Consider the following 16,149-nt stretch of genomic DNA (forward strand, 5'->3'; position numbering starts at 1 on the left):
AATAAACCAGAGCTTTACATAGGAATCTCTTCCTACTAAGGTCGGGCGGATTTTAACCTTTCACCCACTCCAGACGTCTATTGGAGTATTTACGGGAGAAAGGGGTCTGAAATATGCACGACTGAGTTACTCTACCGTCTTGCGTTAGTTTATCGCCTTACCAAACGTTTGGGCGCCATGTAGTGTAGTTCCTAGTTTCCCACTAGGCCCTGCGCATTGGAATAACATAAACAGTAGTATCGACGTGGAACTGCGGATATTCCAGGCCTCCACTGACTATGCTAAACTTAATTGGGTGTGTTACCAACTAGCTCAGAGGTCACTGGAAACTTTCTTCTCTGCATAGGAAGTGATCAGCTTCCTTGGCACAGACAAGAAGGGATTCAGCTTTCCAACAATCGTGCAACATGACAACTTCCCTCCTCAGATCAAGAGTCAATCTCTAGGGTCGTGTGAAACAATAGACAGGTATTTCACTCAGTCAGTCTAGTGCAGTTTACTTTCACGAGATGTAGAGAATAGAGAGACGGGCGTTTGTCAATTAAAGGTTAACATTTATTGAACAGTCTTTCTTCTCGTACAAGAGAAATGTATTGCCACAATTGCAAGACTTGTTATGATAAAAAGTACGTACAGTAAGATAAGTATTGCGAAATAGAACTGTAAAAGCATTGATATGGTTTCTTAGCCATACAATGGTTTAAAAGTAATAAAACATATATACAGTCATATATACATTAGGCTAACATACTCAACTGGTGCTTCTAACTAAGCCTACCCCAGTGTGCCTGACCTAAGCCTAACACGTGGAAGGGGAGTAAGTAAGTAGCTTTAAGTTAAGTTGGTTTTGCCAAGGTTTGTTTCAAGAATTCTCATCTAAGGGTTTAGTCAACACCATACCTCTGAAAAGAATGATGGAGGTTTGGTATCTCCTTCAGGGGAAGCTCGATATCCCTGTCACCCGCAAGGGTAGACCGGTAACGCCGGGGCTGGATTTCTCTGCAGGAGAAAGGCAGCAGCTTCTTCAGCGCGTCGAGGAAGGAGGCGGGGGACAGCGTCCGCCGGCAGCTGGAATCTGCTGGATGTCTTCGCAGAGGGACGGCTGTTCAGCTCCTAAGCGTACTGCACCATCGTTCGCACTTTAGCAGCGATAATGGTATCAGTAGCTTCATCACCAAGGGGACAGCAGGCTGCAGCGACAGAGTGCTAGCTTCACCAACACGGGGTCTTGCAGACAGCTAGCAACAGCAACAGTAGCTCATTGCTTAAGGCAGCGTTGGTAATATTTATACCTGACAGGTGCCGGGTTTGACGCAAGTTTGCTGGACATAAGACGTCAATTAAAGATGTCACTAGGAAGTGATAGTTATCAGTTGCTCATTAGAGTTCCATTACTAATCAAAACACAGCAAGCGGGGATTTCCAGGTTTGCTGAGTTTTTATCTTGTTGAAGAACTCGGAGTGTTAATCTAGGAATATCAGATAGTGACTTCTGCTCTGTCATTGCACTAATTGGTCGCAAAGGAAGTGGCAGAGAACTATGCTGGAATGTGGCTCTGTTCGTGTGAGGCCAGAGATGACTTTTCTGAAAATCGCACTTGAACGGTTATGCCAATATAGGGAATAAATGGATTTATAGCCGAATAGGGGCATAAGGTCACAGTATCGATCAGGAACCTAGATAAACACGCAACATCATACTAAGAAGAATCGGCCACTCTGTGTATCTTGACATTGTCAATGGAGATATACCTGTTCTCCTTACGACCTGGAAGTGGTGGTAAAATGACTGTTCTTGTGCCCTTCACTCCAAGCACTGGAACCGGAGCTCGATAAGAGGGACCAAATTCTTTCTTATTATCGATCTTCTCACGAACCAGTTCTCCAACTTGGGGTAGCCAGCCAACTACCGGGATCTGCAACGCATTATCCGAGGTGGAGGGCAAATGTTCCTTCGCAAGAATGTCTCTTGTCTTTTGTAGATCCTGTAAAACATTGCAATGTTCATCTATGTCAAAGGAGGCGGCTTGAGCCATCAAGTCTAGACCGTCAAGGTCCGGTACATACATCTTGATACCAAAGAGCATTTTGTATGGGGTTCGCCCACCCAGAGACCTTCTAGGGAGATTATTAAGAGCACGCTGCATGCCATTGAGATAGGCCAGCCAGTTCCTGCCAGTGCCTATAACTCGAGCCGTCAAAGACTGCTTTAAATCTCGGTTCATTCATTCCACAACACTATTACCCTCATGTCTGTATGGGGACGAAAACTTGACTTGGACCCCCAACGAAGTCATGGCATCCTTACACGCCTTAGAGGTGAAAGCCGGACCCTGATCCGAATGGAAGGTACCACAGGCAAACATCCCTTCAAAGATACACAAGTCTTTTATGACAGTCCGTGAATCAGCGCTGCAGTGAGGCCAGACCCACACAAAGCATGTGCATGAATCAACTGCTACTAAGATGTACTGATACGCAGTATCAGAAGAAAAGGGACCGCAGTGATCTAAATAAACACACCCTAGGGGTTTATTAGAAATGTACAACTGAGTCTGGGGCGGACGCGCAGCAGTCGAAGGTTTAATCTGCTGGGAAATGTCACATTGAAGGGCATAGTCAAGCGTCTGTTTGTACATCCCCTGCCACCAGAAACATTGTTGTAACTGAGCTACAGTAGCCGAAGCCCCCGCATGCGCAGACACAACACCTTCATGGGCTGCGGTAATCAGTGTATTCCTGCGGTCCGCATTGGGAAGTAACCTCTCACCAACGTCAGGTATTTTCACATAAGGAACTTTATTAGGACTTAAGTGGTATGAATACTTCGAAGGGAATCCTTTTGGATGTTTACCTCCCTTCTCAGTTGCAGCAACAGCTGCCAAGAGGTCATCATCTATTTTACTTTTGGACCGTGTAACTGCTGCAACTAAAATATTTGGATACTGCTGATTTTACTGCTTCATCAGCAAGCGAATTACTGACAGCGTGGACTCCCACGCGCTGATGGCCGAGAGTATGAATCACAAACACAAGTGGCAAATGCTCTTTAAGCTCAGCCACTCGGACCCAGATCATTTTATGTTTTATTGTGCTACCCTTGGAATCACGAAAATCATTCTGAATCCAAAAGAACAGGTTTTCATTGTAAGACTGGATACAGTAGTAAGAATCACTCACAATAAGAGTTGTCACACCAGGACCAGTGTACTCCAATGCAAGCATCAGAGCACGAAGCTCTGCCAATTGTGCGGTGCAGTGCCCCTAGAGTCTGCGTGTGCACGACTCTGGACTTGAAATCATCATTCACCATGGCACCTACCACAATAGTGCAAGCGGAAACATATGAGTGTTTAGACCCATGCGCAACCTGCGCTGAACCGTCAGTGTATATAATGCAATGGAAGTCCTCCAAAGGCCGCATAGCCAAAGGGGCAGGATGAACAAATTCATACTGCAAAAACTCCTGTGACTGAAGGAGGCATCAAAAATAAATGTGACATCCGGAGACGTCAATGATGCTGCCCATTGTATCCACTGAGGGTGCAAAGCTTTAGAATTTGGCACACTGGCTTTCGTTACTGCCTCTAATGCAGGAAACAGGGTCACAACCAACATGCGTTTTCCCTGCGACAGTGCACGTTCCTTGAGAATGGCCATTTGCACTGCTGTCAAAACTTTTTCCACAGAGGAAAACCGAATTTCAGCCAAAGTGTACAAGTGTGACTTGTAAGCAATAGGTACTGCGTCTCCTTCGTTAAAAGTAAGGTACGTGAAACCCACTGCCCCAGGGATGATTCTTATCACCAGGTTGGTGTGGTTATCACGAGTCAGTAAGAATTTAGATTCTAGAAGATCAGCCTGCAAAGTTTGCAAAATAGCTGAATGTTCCGGCAGTCAGCAAGATTTGGTAAAAGTTGGTTGTATCAAAGCATACAAAGAATTGATACGCTGGGCATATTCGGGAATATAAGTACGCCCGAAATTCAAAAATCCCATCAAGGACTGTACATTTTTCAGAGTTGTAGGAGCGCGCAGTTGTGTGCATTTCTCCAAGAAGTGAGGAGCCAATCCTCTACTTTCATTGTTGAACTCATAGCCCAGGAACAACACTGTATACTCTGCAATGTGGGACTTTGCAAAGTTGAATTTGTAACCGAAGTCCGCAAAGTTACAAATTATGCTGTCAAGGCGGCACAGATGCGCCCAAAGCTCGTCGTCTGTGAGATGAATGTCATCCACATCCGAACACACATCAGTGTCTATCCTCTCTAAAAGAGAGACTATTCGGGCAGCAAACATGCCTGGACTATTCTTATAGCCCATAGGTAAACGTTTATACTGGCGCTGTTTCCCGCCACAGGTAAAGCTGGTCCACTGGGAACTCAGTCCGTCCAAATTGTGGGCAGAAAAACTGTTGGATATGTCTAGCGTGGTTTTAAACCGTTTACACACAAGATCATCCACAAGAGCAGAGCCGTGAGTATTCTGTACTGCATAGGTACGGCAATGCGAGTTTAAATGCTGGTAATCCAATACCAAAAGGTACGAGCCATCAGACTTGGTCACAGGAAAAAGAGGGTTATTCATAGGTGACACACAAGTTTCAATCACACCTTGATATTCCAATTGGTCAAGGATTTCCGCGACGGAAGCCTTAGTTTCACTTCGGATGGGATATTGAGGTTGAGGCTGTGGCATAGACCGTAAGGGAATTTCGTGGTGAGGGGAAAATTTATCCCAACCACACTGTGTACGGTACAAAGTCGGTGCAAGAGCCTTAGTCCACTATTCTGCAAAATTCAGTGCATGCTCTTTCGAGACCGTGTGCGCGAAACTAGGGAGGATCACCTCCTCCCCTCTTGGAGCTGCGAGTACAAAAGGCGGGGGCAAGTCAGCTTCCGCTAACAAAATGTCATATGTAGTCGTACGATTTTCCCAAAATACCCCTTTGATGGTACGCTGTATGTCACCTTCAATCAAAAGGACTATGTTATAAAGTCTATTAGGAGGAGCTACTCTAGTATCAGCTGTCTCCACAACAACATATCGGTCAGTCGCTGACACCTTCAGTAGCGGACGCAGGGCCTCTCGCACTATGGTAATCTCCGCCGGGCTGTCCTGCAAGGTCAGAGCCCATGTCTGATTCCGAAGCTGCGTTCTCACTATCTGTGGCATATCTCGCAGTTAAAGCGGCAACTTTCTTTTTCTGAAACTGGGGTCTCTTAGGTGTTGGATCGTCCTGCTTGCCTTTACTGTCTTTCCGGTGGGCTGGTCGCGTCCCTGCTGGTCACCCCGACCTCTGCCGCCTCCTCCACCACCGGACGATGATGCCGAAGAGTCCTGAAAAGAACGAGGTGAGTGTTGTTCAGAAACCTGAAAACGTTCAGGTGATTTTATCGTCGCAAGATCGCCCAAGTCATAAATACGTTCAGTAGGCGCAGGCACTGGTGATGCAGGACTAGACTCCTGTTTCTGCTGTTGTTGTTTACCCTGTTTTTTTTTTTTACGGCCAATTTTGTTTTTTGGTCTTGGGCTATTCGTCATTCTCTGACTTCGGCCCTTGGGGTTGCTTTTTCTCCTTAGTGGATAATGGCTTGACACCCATGCTATTGCGGGCCACTGTTTTATAAGCTTCCACAATAATCCTCGGCAACTGTCGGGGTTTGTCGGCATCAGGAACCGCCTGCAATGCATTGGACACCTGAAAGTGTCCAATGCCACCGCACCCCCCTTTACATTTGAAAGCATGAGATCGGAAACTAAGTCAAAGGAGCCGCATAGGCGCATACCCAATTCAACCGCTGCCTCAGGTCCGTGCTCATCCTGAACACGTTTAATGACTGTTGGAAGGACAGTCATAGACGGAGTGACGAAGCTCCTCACATAAACTGCCGCAAAGATCTTTCCCCACGACTCACAGTCACCAATTTCTGGGGTCAAGTCCTTTGGCATGCTAATAGTCAGAATCCTGTGTTTCTCACCAGGAGTCGTGTTGGAAATACCACTTCCAGCTGGTTAAACTTCTCGGCAAGCCAGAAAGGAAATTCATCCTTATCCTGGGGCGCTTGCCCATCACAGCGTTGATCATCACAGGACTAAGTTTCAATCCGCCCTGTCCAGCAGGAAGCACAGCACCACCTGGGGCCCCGCCCGGGAGATTGTGGATAATGTATTGCACTAACGACCTAATCACGCTAATCGCGACTACATGCAGTCTTCTTAATTCAGCAATGGAATACTCCCCGTGCTGAGGATGAGGTGTAAATCCAGCCAAAACAGGCCAAGTCAGGAATGGACAAGTGACCTAACCTCGGAGCTGTCAAAGAGTGGGGTAGGGTGCCATTAAACCAAACTCTGTGCTGTCAAGCGTTAATCGGATCCTCCTGTGTCCTATATGGAGCATATTCCTGCGGCACAGAGGTGGCAGCGTACATGTCCAACACAGTAGTATTTGCGTTCACAGCCGGGAAGGTCACCCACGAATAAAATATTTCGTAAGGGTAAGCTACTTCCGCACTCACCACCATGATCACAGCCATGCCATCTACGGGGACATTATAAGTCTGCAAATGATTGCGCACCACAATGGGTCTATGTTGCAAAATGTCCACCGCGGCCATAGTGACTCAGAAAGAAAAAGGTACAATAAAAAGTACGTAGCACAACTGGGTAGTAATTCAAGGAAACCGTTTTGAAAGAATCAAGCTTGAAAAGACCTATATAAGTATAGGTAGGTTTGCCCAACACCACTGTTCTCCGGAAACAATAGCCAAGGGTGTTAAGGACCGATATAAGTACTACTTAAGTGTCATGTAAGAAGACCACCAACGATCGGGCGCCATGTAGCAGGGATTTCTGCTCCTATACAGAACTGTGCATAAGACTTAGAACCTCAGTGAATTAGGGTGTGCCAAAACTCACCTCAGTATCCAAAATCCCCCACCAGACTAGCAATGAGTGTCTCATTGGTTCTTACCGCCTCCCAATGATTAGACTACCCAGAACATGGACTTAGAACACCTCAGGGAACATGGAACACATGAACACTCTTTTGTTATATTAACATATCAATCCAGAACGAGGAGTCAATGAGGACACGTGCGAGTTTGAAATGTTTATTTCTAATGCAGTGTTCTCAAACGCAGTATCTTAGCTAATACAAGCAAACATATTATAAGGAACAAGGTTAATAGCATGGTTACTATTCCATAAAATGCATAGGGTGAAAGCATGTTAAATTGCTAAAGGAAAAAAGGTTTAAATTGACCCTCAGCTTACCCTCCCTAGCTAGTATATTATATTATATCTACAGAAGGTCTCTTTGGGTTTAGAAGGGCGGGCCCATACCTTTGGGTTCAGCAGAAATAGATCACATCATCTCCTGCACCAACTCTCTGCATACGGATATTCATCAAGTGTGTGTCTCCTGCTTCACGCAGTGCATTATTAAACGAGCCTAAACCCAAAGTTGGCCACAGCTGCATCCATATTATGTCTACTCTGTGCGCTGATCAATGCAAACAATAAGCGCTGTGTTGAAATAACCTTGAAGGCCTCGGCACTCACTGTACAGACATAGCTTACCAAGCAATGTTGATATTATAAGCAAACATGTTATTCTCGTGTAAAGCAAAATACCTAACCAGGCAAAAAGCTTTAATAATAAAATGTGTCGTGTGCAGAGGCAGCAGAAAAGGAAAACTGGCATTTAACTTCTAACAAGCTCATGCTAACTTAACACAGTGCAAAGGTGAAACCAAAACACAAGACATCACATGTAGCATATTCTTCAAAAAAAGACAACACAGTATCATCTGAGTCTGTTCCAAATTTGGGAGCATTTTTGATCCATATTAGCATATGTATGTGAGGAGCACCTCTTTCTTTATACTCCTCTCTCCAAAAGAAATCAAGAACCTCTCCAAGAGGAGGATTTTTTTTATTGGTGATAAAAGACATAGTTTTGAATCTATGATTGAAATACCTGCACACATTAACTGGATCCAAAGAGCACAATTCACCAGGTGTCTTGTATTCGATATTTGGTATTTTTGGCTTTGCCTCTCGAGGAAATTGAAGTAAATCATCCCAAGCATATTCAGCACAGCTTAGAGTAAGGAACCATGTAGGAGTTCCTAAGTTCCTTAGCATGCATTTCAGTTCTCCATGACCACGATACCAATACTCATTAGAACCACACTGACTTGCCATGAGATTAATCAGCTGAGATTCCAAAACATTATCTTTCTGCAGAACTTTATCCATAAATTCCTTTGCCGAAATATTTTGCAGGTGTAACCCTGTTTTCAATATATGGTTTACTGCATAAGAACGTCCAGACAAATAACTCTCAAACAAAAGATGAAACAAATACAGAATACATTGTCGAAATCTTGGATCTTCTGCATACAATCTTGATGTCCGGTGTTCAGATGCAGTAATCTGCACAGGTCGGTCATCATATCGTCCTCCTTTTCCTGTGGGAAATAACTGAGGAAACAATGAGCTTCCAAGCTCATTTCCCAGGCACAAATGGGACTTCCTTTTGCTTCTTTCATTTGGAAAAACTCTATAGTATTCCCCATCACTTCTTTAGAATGAAGTGTATGAACACTGTAATGTTCGTAGATTTCTTCAGTTCTGGACACATCCACTTTTTCAATTTGTCCAGATGGAGAATCACTATCTTCTTCTACAGTTATTTCTTCTTCTCTCACATACACATTTTTATAATATTGATTATTTTTTACCAGATACAACGTTGCCTTTTTTACTTTCCTAACATCCACTAATTCTTGCCAGATTTTTTTACTCTTTGTAGGAACGCCATTAACAAGAATAACTAGCGGTTCATCTTTTAAATTTTCTACACCAATTGTTTCAATATTTTTCTTTAAATCTAGAGGCAAATATACAACTCTTTCTTTTAATCCTCTCTGTAAATCTGAAGGAGGCAATTTCCCTGTCTTAGGCTCCATACGAACTATAGCCTGAATGGATGAACACATTGAACAAGAATAGACTCATAGGTATTTAAATCCATCAGTTCAGAAGGAATACTTAACAACTAGAGATTATTATGTATAGCTCTAGCAGGCATTTTGTTCTCGTCTAATTTGTTATAACAATATTTACAAATACGCTGATCAGAACCCAAATCAAAACAATTCTCTACCAACAAATAAGTTGCAAAATCCTTCCACTCATTATAATTTTTCTTTTCACTTTTTAAATACAGATCAACAGTCCTGGTCTGATTTTTATAATGAGTTCGTCGACAACAAACACAAGAATAATTTGGCCATTCACCTGAAATCACCTTAAACTTTGTAATTTATTGCTCAAAATTTTCTACAGTACAACATTGTACATTCTCTTCCACATTTTCTTCTATTAATATCTCAGTTTCTGCACTGTCTTCCTGAGGACCAAAGTAACTAAGCTGAATTTCATCACAAACATTCGTTACATCTGATATAGATCCACGCAAAAGAGCACTGTTCAACTTTTTTAACATTAGTGCTGGACTTTTTGCGTAATACAATGTTCTGACTAATTTTCTCATTTGAGTATGATGAACTACTAACATCCTGAAATGGTGAAAAACACTTCGACATACTTTTTTAGAAAGACAAGCCATTGAATGACCTTGCAAACCAGTATTTTCTCTCACTCTGCAAGGGTCTAGTCCTTGCAACATCTTAATCTTTTGTTTAACATTTTTCTTACTATAGTTACGTAAGAAATTGCGTAAAAAATCGATAGATTCTTGCAGTACACTACAAATACTACTACAATTCCAAGTGTACACTGGAGCTTTAGAACGCTGTGCGTGGCGTCAATGCACCCCTCTCCCGGTTGTAATTTACACTGGAGCTTTAGGACATCTCCCTAAAACTTCATCAGCTTACACCTCTTCTGCATTTCTAGGAACAATTTTCTCTTTCTCAATAGCACAACAATTTCTAACCTCATAAGCACGACCACTAGTGTCAACTGCATGCAACAGATCATTACTTTGAAGATAACTCTCTTCATTAAAAAAAGGCTCAGAACTTGAACTATGTTTCCATTCACGCAAAAAAACCTCTGAAAAATTACTTCTGATAATGTTACGGTAATATCACACAATTATGCTCAACCCTGTCCTAAGACATAAATGTACCTCCTAGTCCTTGTGTTTAAATGAGACAATGTATAGATCAGCCCTTTGTATTTATCAATGCTTGTTTGTATGCCTTTGCTTTTACATTTTCTAATGCTTGTTATTTTTGGCACATTGAAAAAACACTTGAAGTATATTCAGATGTGACAATGCTTGTTGATTTGCTATTCTATCAAGTGACATTCTGAAAGCACTCGATTGGGAACTGAATTTGCATAGGCTGCACGTTCCTAGAAGTGTCAGTTAGAAAAGGAGCATGCACGTGATGAGCAATCCTCCCTTCACCTCTGAGGCGACCCCACCCTCTAGCTCAAGTATAAAAGGCTTAACGGAGTGTGTACACATGCTTGCGCTCGTTCTAGCCATCCTTAACTGAAGTCTGGGATTCCATTTTCAGAGAGTTCTTCCTCTGCGCCTCTTTCCTTCTGATGGTTGTCATGGCGATGACAACATAGACGAACCATTGAACTCCTTCCAGTCCAGCAAAGAACTTCTTCCCCTTCACAACGTGGAAACACTTTCCTCAGGTTTGCCGGCTTCTTCAGTGATCACCTAATCCCCTGCAGAAGCATACATTGACAGTAAGCAAAACGCATGCTTTTGTCACTTGAGAGCAACAAGTAAGTCATTTTATAAACTTTTGAATTCAGGCCTTTCATAAATAATGGACATTGAGTTTTTCTACTGGGAAAATGTATCTTCAACTCTGACACAGTAGATTTTCTTGGATACTGTCTGTCCCCTACTGGAATAATGATGGATCCGAAAAAGGTCAGCGCAATAGAACAATGGCCAGAACCAAAGTCTGTAAAACAGATGCAAAAGATCTTAGGCTTTGCAAATTTTTATAGACGTTTTATAACTAATTTTGCCGAAAGTGTAGTACCTCTTACTAGATTATTGCAAAAAGGACAGACATTTGTATGGTCAGAACAGGCAGCTCAGGCTTTTACACAACTAAAACAAAAATTTACTTCAGACCCTTTATTAAAACATCCAGACCCTGATCTTCCTTTCTTTGTTGAGGCTGATGCTTCACAGGTGGCAGTAGGAGGTGTTCTCTCTCAAAGAGATGCTCAAGATGGTCAATTGCATCCTGTAGCTTTTTACTCTAAAAAATTATTACCTGCTGAGCAAAATTATACTGTAGCTGAGAGGGAGCTCTTAGCCATAAAACTAGCATTTACTGAATGGAGACATCATTTAATGGGAACAAAGTTTCCAGTCACCATATTTAGTGATCATAAAAATTTACAATTTTTTAGTTCAGTGAAGGCGCTTACACCTCGGCAAATGCGATGGTTGAACCTCTTTAGTGCCTTTGATTTTGTGATCACTTATAGGCCAGGAACACAACAGCTGCAATCAGATATTTTATCTAGGTATAGATACACTAACGAGACTAAAAAAGATACAATTGGTCCTTCTATCATTCCCCCTCAAAAAATATTGGCCCCTGTAACTCAAAATGATTTTATGGAAACAGTTAAAATTTAAAATTTAAAATTAAACACACAGGAATGGTTAAAAGACTCTCAGAATTCTATCCAGGAGGGTTTATTTCCATACATCTCTCTTGTATCTGCCAACAGCACAATTACAGGAAAAAGTTATTGAATGGAACCAATATTCTACTTTGGCAGGTAATCCAAGTTATCAAAATACTTTAGACTCCTGCAGTCGACATTTCTGGTGATCTACTATGATGAAAGATATTAAAGAATATGTTAACACTTGTCCAGTTTGTGCTAGGAATAAATCTGTACATAAAGCACCAACTGGTTTTTTACTACCATTATCTACTCCCAAGTCCCTGGCATAATATTAGTGTAGATTTTATTACCAATTTGCCTACAGCAAATAGTTATACCACTATTTTAGTCGTGATAGACTATTTATCTAAAATGGCACATTTCATACCATTAGTAAAACTTCCCTCTGCATTGGAATTCACAAATATTTTTATTAAAGAAATAGTGCGGTTACATGGTTTACCAACTAAAATTGTAACAGACAGAGGAAGTCAGTTCACCTCAAAATTCGGGGCACATTTATGTAAAACGCTGAACATGGAAGTAGCTCTTTCAACAGCTTTCCATTCAGAAACTGATGGTCAAACGGAAAGGGTTAATAAGACTTTGTTACAAACGTTGCGATGTTTAATGGCTGAATTTACTAGTGAATGGGATAAAGCATTACCAGTCGCAGAATTTGTTTATAATAACAACATACATTCAGCCACTCAATGTACACCATTTTATTTCTTAAATGGTTTTCACCCCAGATCATTGCCTATACCAATGACCTCATCTCTAGCACCTGCTGTTACTCGACATTTAGAACAATTTTTAGATGTTCAAGATAAAGCAAAGAACATTTAAATAAATATAAGGATTTAATGAAGAAACAAGCTGATAAACACAGAACCGCAGCCCCAGATTACCAGGTTGGAAACAAGGTTTGGCTATCCACAAAAAATCTGAAAATATTAGGACCTAGGAAACTACAACCAAGGTGTATTGGACCATTCCTTATAACAAAAATTGTAAATCCAGTAATTGTCAAATTAGAGTTGCCTCCTGAATATGCTGTACATCCCACCTTCCATGTGTCCTTGTTAAAACCCTTTAATCCAAATACAAGAACAGAACCCCCGACTCCCCCTATACCCATTGATGGCCATCTAGAATATGAAGTTCAAAAGGTCTTATATGCAAGGAGAATTCAGGGGAAATTATTCTATTTGATAGCATGGAAGGGTTATGATGCTTCTGAAAACTCTTGCGAGCCAGCATCGTTTGTCCACGCACCTAGGTTAGTGAGACAATTTCATCTTCAATACCCACGAAAGCCTCACCCGGTTGGGCAGCCGTTGAGGGGGGCGACTGTTATGGTAATATCACACAATAATGCTCAACCCTGTCCTAAGACATAAATGTACCTCCTAGTCCTTGTGTTTAAATGAGACAATGTATAGATCAGCCCTTTGTATTTATCAATGCTTGTTTGTGTGCCATTGCTTTTACATTTTCCAATGCTTGTTATTTTTGGCACATTGAAAAAACACTTGAAGTATATTCAGATGTGCCAATGCTTGTTGATTTGCTATTCTATCAAGTTACATTCTGAAAGCACTCGATTGGGAACTGAATTTGCATAGGCTGCACGTTCCTGGAAGTGTCAGTTAGAAAAGGAGCATGCACGTGATGAGCAATCCCCCCTTCACATCTGAGGCGACCCCACCCTCTAGCTCAAGTATAAAAGGCTTAACGGAGTGTCTACACATGCTTGCGCTCGTTCCAGCCATCCTTACCTGAAGTCCGGGACTCCAGATTCAGAGAGTTCTCCTCGGCACCTCTTTCCTTCTGATGGTTGTCATGGGGATGACAACATAGACGAACCATTGAATTCCTTCCAGTCCAGCAAAGAACTTCTTCCCCTTCATAACGTGGAAACACTTTCCTCAGGTTTGCCGGCTTCTCCAGTGATCACCTAATCCCCTGCAGAAGCATACATTGACAGTAGGCAAAACACATGCTTTTGTCACTTGAGAGCAACACGTAAGTCATTTTATAAACTTTTAAATTCAGGCCTTTCATAAATAATGGACATTGAGTTTTTCTACTGGAAACAGAGTTAATATTTAAAGTTAACAGGAAAAAGACTGTGTTCTACAGACTCTGGATAGAGGAAATCTTTCAAGCCATAGACAGCAATTTAATTAAGATAAAAAAAACGAACATCTTTATTTCATGGTGAAGTGCTAAAACGAACATCTTTATTTTGTGGTGAATTGCTTACAGAAATAATACCAGGCTAAAACGAACATCTTTATTCAAGCTACAAGAGTTAAAAGAGGACCTTGCTTATTTCTCATGTTATAAAAGAAAACATTATTATAGTGAGTTTCTTTTTATTGTAGTAACAATACTTACTTGGGTGCACATTTTATTTCAAGCACAAGATGCAAGGGTGATTAATGTTTGTAGTTATTTTATTTGTATTTTGCAGAGTGTAATGTCATTTCCAAAACCTCAGTAATCTGCAACATATAACTTCTGGTGGATATATAACCAGAAGCGAAAGGTACATTATCTAATTGTATGCTGATTTACAGATAATATAGGAGCACCAAAGGAATCCTTGTTAATTGTTTCTTTTTGTTTGGATTTAGAGACACAGTCCTTAAATGCCAAGACCTTCCTGAGCAAATGAAGCAAATTCTAGGAGTGTCTTTTCTGTTTGTTATTTTATCCAATTCCCCCTTCCCTTGGGGCTTTATTCTTGGTTGGCTGTATTTCTTGTTCAGTCTTTCAGGAGTAGATCCTTAGTGGCAGAAGGGAACAGTCTTCTCGTCTCTCGAGTTGAGCCACCTGGATCTTCAGGTGAGTGAGGGCTTAACAGGTAAATACTCTTGTCCACTTACTTTTGGCCTTCATTAAATGAATTGGCTTATCTAGTGATCAAATTCTATTGATTACTAAAATAAACAATTTTTTTCCATTCGAAAGCTTTTTCACCTACATTCTCTATATGTTTTCTTTTCTTATAAAAAGCAGGTTTTTTTTTCATTTCTTGACTTGTTTCAACAAGTTCGACAAAACTCTATTATAAAACATTATTTTTCTAATTTCCAGAAATTGATTCTTCCTCCTTTTACTATACACTTATTTTCTACAAGATGAATTTCCATGGCTGTTCTCTTTCTTCTTGCTTTTCTTTTTATTTGCAGATACACAATTTATATTTGGGCACACTACTCTTAGTGATTGATCATTTCCTGAGAAAAGTCTTTGTTCTCTTACCAGGACTTTTTTTCTTATTCTTAACACATTGTTCTTCATGTAAATTTTGTGGATGACTTCTCTTTAAATAAACACCATTCTTTCGTCGTTTCCTCTTTTGAGCTTTTGTGGGCATGATGATTTTTTTTAAAGTGTTGATAAATAGAATCTATTATAAAAAATGTATATAACATTACAAAAATAAATATATGAAATATACTACTATATTACTTACAAGAAGAGAAGGAGGATTATAAGGACAAAGGTGGGACTATGACAATAGAAGGACTTACAACAAAAGAAGAAGGAGTATGACACAAGTGAAAATATGATGAGAAAGGGGAGTATAAGCAGACACTGCAATATAAAGAGATAAAGGGAGTATGAACAGACTGGAAAGTATGAAGAGGTAAGAGGGAGTATGACGAGAAAGGTGAAAGTATAAGGAGAGAAGAAAGAGTATGAGAAGAAAGAAGGAGACTGTGAGCAGGGAGGGGGCAGTATAAAAAGAGAGAGAAGTACAATATAGAGAAAAGAGATAATATGAAGAGTGAAAAGTGTATAAAGAAAGAGGCAGAAGTATGACAAGTGGAACAAATATAAAGAGAGAGGTCAGTATGAAAAGAAGGAGAGTATGAGGAAAGTGCTGCAGAGTGTATGCAGGAAGTCAAAGAGGAGTAAGACAAGAGAGCAAGCCCTATCAACAGAAAGAAGAAGTATAAGCAGAGAGAACAGAAAATGAAAATATAAAAGGAATATAAAGAGAAACAGGAAACTAACAAAAAGGCAGTAGTATGAGGAGACATGGAGAAGTAAGAGAAGAGAGAAGAGAATGTGGACAGAGTATAAGGACAGGGGGGACAATGAATAGAAGAATCTCACAATAGGAAAATAGGGCAATATCAGTAGAGAGTGGGAAGTATAAGAAAAAGAGAAAAAGTGTGAGCTGAGAGAGGGGAGTATGAGAAGAAAAAGAAAAGTATGAGAAAAGAATAGGGAGTATGTGCAAAGAAGAGCGAGAATAAAAGGAAAAAGAGAATATAAGAAGAGAAGAGTATATATGAAGAAAGAGAAAAGAATATGTTCGCAGGACACCCCCGCGCCGCACGGCCACCAGCTGTGTGTGTGCCCCCGCCTCGCTGCTGCCCGTAGCCTCGTTGTGCCTGCCTCGCCCCTCCACGGTATTTGCGTGTTACG

This window comes from Lissotriton vulgaris, chromosome 2_1 (genome assembly GCF_964263255.1).
Source record: "Lissotriton vulgaris chromosome 2_1, aLisVul1.2, whole genome shotgun sequence".
NCBI lineage: Eukaryota > Metazoa > Chordata > Amphibia > Caudata > Salamandridae > Lissotriton > Lissotriton vulgaris.